The 6,724-nt window shown below is 44.3% G+C and overlaps 1 long non-coding RNA gene across 1 annotated transcript; it reads right to left on the bottom strand.

Annotated features, from left to right (window-relative positions):
* Positions 1 to 1,312: 1,312 nt before the first annotated feature.
* On the bottom strand, positions 1,313 to 4,819 carry LOC125945179 (uncharacterized). Its single transcript, XR_007466675.1, has 3 exons — positions 4,450 to 4,819; positions 1,526 to 1,607; positions 1,313 to 1,404 (listed from the first exon to the last, which is right to left on the bottom strand). It is a non-coding gene; the product is annotated as an uncharacterized LOC125945179 (long non-coding RNA).
* Positions 4,820 to 6,724: the final 1,905 nt, after the last annotated feature.

Genomic DNA, 6,724 nt, shown 5'->3' with positions numbered 1-6,724 from the left:
TGATATAATTGAGATCTTTTTTTTTCGGTGTTTCCACCTGCAGTGAGCAGGCCGCCACCGGCCACACCAACAGCACCGGCGCTGAAGCTGGAAGCCCCCATCGGTAAGCTTTCAAATACAAACTTGACCTTGGACCACTAGCCATTAGATTGAACATGTCTGGTATATTTAGCACTGTTGAATCTCAAAATGGCAATCTGCATTCTTTGAAGCCACCACTTCACCAACGCCGCCCAGACGACGACGGCGTCCGGCTCTGACTACTAACGGACAAACAAATAAGCTCTATTGGAGGTTACAGCCACCGCCGCAGCCTGTAGATGCGGCAACGACCACCGAGGCCCTGCACCTCAAATTGCTACAAGCTGACCGTCATGGACATCCCACTAATTGCGGCAAGAAGCCATCGTTGATGACTTGCCTGCGCACAGCATGTGCACCTGTATCGCGATTGGGTCGTCATTGCATCGTAAGCGGGTTCGAAGGTTCGACATCAGAGGCGTAGTCCGGCGAAACGGTGCGGCATCATGGGTCAGATTTCGTGAACAGTTCGATCATTCCGATTGGCCATAACAAGGTCATTATATTCCCTCGTCTAGTTACACTCTAAGCCAAAAGATACTAACGGGGGTATAGGGGTTAGTCCTTTGAGGGACTAACTGCGTTGCCACAACCATTACTCCCTTTAGGGACCAACGGCAAGGGGATGAACTGTTAGTCCCCTAGCAGTTACTCCCTTGGAGATTAACTTTTGGTCCCTCCAGTTACTCCCTGGAGGATGAAATGTTAGTCTCCCCAGTTGCTCCCCAGAGATTAAATGTTAGTCCCACCAGCTGCTCCCCGAGGACTAAATGTTGGTCCTTGCAGTTACTCTCCGAGAACCAACTGCTCATCCTTCCAGTTACTCCCCAGGGGATGAACTGTTTAGTACTCCATATTGGTGTTACTCCTTATAGGGTTAATTTTTTTGTCTCGAACATGCTTTTCAGAGGCCCAAGACATGATCAGAGCTGCTTGGGCTGGGATTTTTTTTTATCTCGAACATGTTTTTCAGACACAGAACAAGAGCTGCTTGGGTGCTTGTAACATAAATTATGGAGAAAATATAAACAATAGAACACTTTATTTTTTTTACAGTAGCAACGTGTGTGACACGCGCACAAGTGGAGTTGGCCACACACCACTGTTAACACCGACCATGTGGCATATGGTCAAATGTTCTTTGTGCCTTTGGCGCAAAAACAATGTCGAATATCCAGTAAAGGGCAATCTGCGTGGCAAGGCCAGAGACAAGGTCATCTTCGTCAATCTTATCGATTCGAGCTGTACATGGAGGGCTCTTGCTTGCAGCAGGCTAGTTCTCTCGTATTTCACCGTAGGCATATGATGTGACGCATCCGGGTGCTGCAAAAATAAATGATAGGGTTGTAAGTGTCAAAGCCAACACATGATTATGTGGCACGCTGTAGATGAGTGGTCCATGCAACAGGTCTATTATCAGCATGCAAGTTACATATAATCTTACGTAAGGGGAAATAAAAGCCTCCATCCTCTCCTTCACAAGGCTTGACAGTCAAGCGCACAATCTGAAGCTGCAGGCTTCAGGTCTGAAACGAAAAGTTTTCACAAATTAGGCATGAACACCCTACACCACGATTGCAAGACCTCATATATGAACACAGGCATTGAAAGACAATTTACATTGCAATTACAGTGGATCCCCGATTATAAGGCTTTGAGGGGACCACACAAAACCGCTCTATAATCGGGGCATCGTATAATAAAAAAAAACTTAAGAATATAGGCAGTGACGGTGTCTTGCCCAAAAAACAGGTACAGACTGCCTGAATAATCCCACGGCACGAACCTGCACTGCTTGCAAGGAAGGTAGATTAAATTATTCAAAAATTGCGGTATTTATTCGATTGTAACACAAGTGTACCTTTTTCACAATTTTCGTTGCTTGAACCATGACCCTTGTGTTCATTCGAATAACGACAAAATTGACCATTTAAAACAAATCTACTAAATCCCACGATTTCTTGCGTTACGTTGGCAACCTGTAACATTACGGCTCGATCCAATCCATGGACAGGTCGACCGAAGTGCTAACTTGTTTTTAGTTGGAATCGGCGCTGTTTTCACTGTGCTTGTGACTGGTTACGGTGCTGTAATACCCTATAACCTTTTGTGGTTCGACTCAGTTCATTCGCGGCATTATGGCAACGCAGCACATTCAGTATGACGGTCGCTTCGGGAGAAGAGCAATTTTGATGGCCGAGGAGCTGGGAAAGAGGCCACACAACAAGAATACAAACATTTCTGATGCTGCTAATTTTTGCAATAGCATAACACTTCAATGTTTGAAACAGTAAGGTGGTGCACAAGGAACCCGAGAGCAGATTCAGAAAGCGTTCGTAAGCAAGAATTTGTAAAAGTGGTGATTGGTCAACCAGGGGGATCGGTCCACCCATGAAACAGGATGCAGAAACCAGGGTGCTGGCCAGTCAAGATGTGTTGTTATGAAGGCTTGCACATAGAGAGCTTTGTGAATTTAAGTCGACTCATTTGTGCTAGCCAAAACAGATGTCAAAGGGTACAAGATGCTGTTAGTAGTACCAACATAAACAGAGCTTCCAAGTTGCCTTCCAGAACCAACAGAACAAACTCCAACAAAAACAGAGAGAATTTATTATGGCAATGAAAACAGCAAAAGCACAAACACAGGACATTCCAAATCGTCAGTGCCACCATAGCTATAAGTCAAGATACATTTACTGGCTATTGCGTACAGCTGCACTTTGTTCCAAAAATTAATCATCCATGTTGTGAACTACTTTGGCTGTATTGGTTTCCACTCGACAAAGAGCAGCAGTGTCTGTGGATTGCTAACAGCAACTGGAAAATCTTCTATCTGATCACTTGGCGTGGAAACAAGCATAGGAGTGCCGGTGTTCGGGCAACCCAATGCAACCCTGAGAAATTTAAGTGCCAGCCGTTATAGAATATTTGCATGAGCTACCGGCCTAGTTCTCATGCATTTCAAGTCCACTATGTCATGCCTATGTCGACCTATGTCCACTATGTCACACCTATGTTGGTGCTCTCCCAGGCACATGTTGAGGCACCGGCCAGTCTGCCCCATGCAAATCTGACCAAATATACACATGATCAAAGGAATAGACCACACAACCCCTGATGGATGCAATACAAGTTTTGTGGTATCTTTAACTAAGCAAGCCTCCCTTGCCTGGATGTCTTTCTCAATTCGCTTGTGGATTGCTATGCACATATATAACCAGAAAGAAATAATGTAGACAGGATATGCACGACAGTCCGTAAGTGAACTGTGAAAGGCGAGCAGGCAAGCAAGCGAGGCTTCCTTGGTTAAAGGTACCACTAAATTTGTCCAGTGTTTGTCCGAGGCAGTGTATTGTACTCCTTTCACATGTGGTCAAATGCACATAGTACAGACTGGCCAATGCCTAAGTATGTACTTAAGATATTAACCATATTTGACTCAAAAGGCCAGTATGCTCATCCGTCTTGGCCGTGCATTCCAGCAATAGGACATATGGCCAGATTACACGATCGTCACCTATTTTTCACCTACAGTAGAAAATTGACACATGAAATCAGTGAGGCACACTGCATAAATAAAAAGACGTGTGCGCCAGCCCCATTAGTAATGGTCTGCCTTCTCTCACAGTGTAAATTTTGTCCTGAAAAGTTACATGAACTGACCGCAAACTCAAAAGCACGCTACAAATTTCACCTAGTGGACACGGCTGGTTCTCAGAAAATGCACAAATACAGGGATGGGTATCTGTTGGCATACTGTAGTAATAGTTGGTGCAAGTTAGCTTCGACATTGCGGTCATACTTCAGCTGTCGCAAGGCTACACCTTCACATTTCATTTCAAGAAATTTAAGCTCATATGTGTATTTGCCAGTGGCAGTTAATCTGAGGACAAGACAGAAATTATTGTAAATAGCAATGCTAAAGTAACAATGGTAAGCAAAGGTAAGCACGCTGCGCACTTAGACCTGTGACATAATTGGCACACTACAGTTCGAATTCTAACATGCACAAAAACTGCACATGTGTGTAGCATAAACAGAGAAAAAATACAGAAATAAAAGCTACAGCATAAAGAACAGTTTCAAAACAATAAAACCAAAATAAGAAGAGTAATATACTGTGTGCAAAGCAAAAATAAGTGAACTTGCAGCCAAGTGATTGAAGCGAGAAAAACATGCTAAACATCAGGACATGTTAGAACACAATAATGTGTGCATAATGTTATGAACACAAATAAGCAGCAAGTTGAATAACATTGCATAACAATTTAGCCTATTTAATAAGCTGAGTTGAGTAATATGTCGATAAGCTTATACACAAATCATACTGAGATCGTAGTTTCTGGTACACGTACACTGCATACATACCTGACATGACATCCAGATTACACCCTGTACTGCTGTAGCCATGGCTGCGGGATCCCTGCATTTCCCTGCCATTATGTTGACACTGCTATAGGGTCAAGGTCTCACCACTGCAAAATGAGTAGTGTGTTAACTTATAGCATTGATTGGCACAATAAAACTGTCATATTGTGAACACATGTAAGGTGCACATAAAAACATGTCTGGACTAGTGCAGGGTGGCAACGGAGCACAAGGTCGAGTCACTGAAGAATGTCATAATAGGGACCCCTTCATCAAAGTAAAATTTTGAACACGCACGCAGCAGCACATACAAGAAATGTTTGTTTACATACTAGAGTTTGCTTTCATGACTTAGTTTAAACAACTTTCCCCTGCCATGTTTAGTTACGTCAAAGTTATGGCAACGCCCCTTGTTTTGAAAAGAAAGCTGTACTAGTAGCAAACTGTGACTGCTTACATTCTCGTTTTCTCCTCAAGCTGCTCGTAAACCGAAAACCTGGTAAGCATAGATTATTTACAACGTCGAAGAGTTTATAAGCGAAAAAACGTAATTGCCGTAATAATCGGTGAAGAGACAGATCAGTCGTTATTATGCAACTTCAGCAGAAAAGCGGAAGCGCACGTACAGGTGAACACGATTATTTTCGAACGTAATTTTTCTCATCGGAAGAAAACGCTTATCAGGATATTCAATTTCGCATCAAAGCAATAAATTTGCGTAACTAAATTCTGACAAACAGCGCGCAGCATGCACAAGCACAGGTTTCACTGTTGTCGCAGAAGTTCAATTTCCTACGTTCGCAAGGTACGCTATGCACACGCGAGGAGCACGCACAACACACGTGTACTTAGCAAGCACGACTGCTTACCTTTTCAATGGTACGACGCTCTCCAAGTTGCCGGTGCTGCGTCGACGACATTACTCCCATCATAGATGTCGCTGCGTAGTGGACGAGCTGAGGCACGCTAACAATACGCATTATTTTTTTTCGACGTCCACCCAACTTTCCACGACAACCAGACAAAGGCCACGACATAAAAATCGTTGGTCCACATTTGCCTGGCGCGCCACGCATACGGCGAGTTCGCAGCGAGACACGAGGTATCTTCTGGCACTTTTGTGCACGCTAACTACGTCCCGTTTCATTACAGCAAACACAAAAACACACGATAGAGAAAATATATCGTAAGCAGCGCGGTTGCAGCTCGCACAGACGACCGCCATCTTGAAGACTGAGGAAAAACAACAGCGACACCTGCGTACTTGTGAGCACTTGTGAGGTTGTTGTGGCCTCTGTGATGCCAACAATATTAACCAGTAAACTCATGTTTTGTGCCGTGTTACGCCCAGCTACGTATATATGTTGCGAGGCAAAACAAGCCACCGAACAGTCCACATTTTACGCTATAGTTTATCGTAGAAATAAATTCTATGACGTATTTTCTTTTTTTTTGGATTGCTTCCGTGGTCGGCAGCCATCAAAAGCATGGCCTTAGAGATCTGGTTACGTTATCCTTTGAAAGCCGTCGCTGGGGCGTGAGTTGAATATATATTGACTGCCTGCGCCGTCACTTCGTTTTAGATAACTTCCGGCTATCGTTAACATCAGCTCTAGGCTCAGAAATTGTCGAAACGATCTCTGCAGTGTGCCTCAATCGTGGTTTTCGCATAAACCTCAGCATTGCTTTTAAATCAACATTTTTGGCAAACTATGTAACACTGCAATTTGCCTGTAAATTGTGCTCGATATGATAGACTAATAATCTGTATTATTAGCCTCCCCCCGCACCCCCCTCCCCCCTCCCCTAAAAAAAATCAGCCCTTCCACTATGTGAAGATCGAAGACCAGCTATGGTCTTCGATGGTTCTCGCTATCTGCTGGTTCTCGTGGTTCTCGCTATCTGCTGTTTGTCGCGACGTTGTACGGGGTGCCGCGTAGCTTCGCATTTTATTGCGATGTTCTCAGGCTATTTTTGTTGCAGGTTGTTCGTTAATGCACTGACTCGACTGCAGCTTCAGCCGCTGACGCTTTGGTGCAACCATTTACTTCATTTGTGTGCATGAGTATCTATTTGCAAAACGTAGTCCCCCTACGCCAGCCCGCAAGAAAATCTGGCTCGTGAATAGACATGTGAGCGCGTGCAAATGCAGGAGGCAGCATGCATGCGGCGTTCTGTAGGAGAGCAACGGTTGCATGACGAGAGCAAGCGTTGCCGTTCGTCCTTCCGTTGCTCGCTTTCAAACCGGAGATTAAACACTTAGTCCTTCGATTTT

The sequence above is a fragment of the Dermacentor silvarum genome, chromosome 4 (genome assembly GCF_013339745.2).
Source record: "Dermacentor silvarum isolate Dsil-2018 chromosome 4, BIME_Dsil_1.4, whole genome shotgun sequence".
In the NCBI taxonomy this organism is placed as follows: Eukaryota; Metazoa; Arthropoda; class Arachnida; order Ixodida; family Ixodidae; genus Dermacentor; species Dermacentor silvarum.
This window is presented reverse-complemented; position numbering and strand designations above follow the sequence as displayed.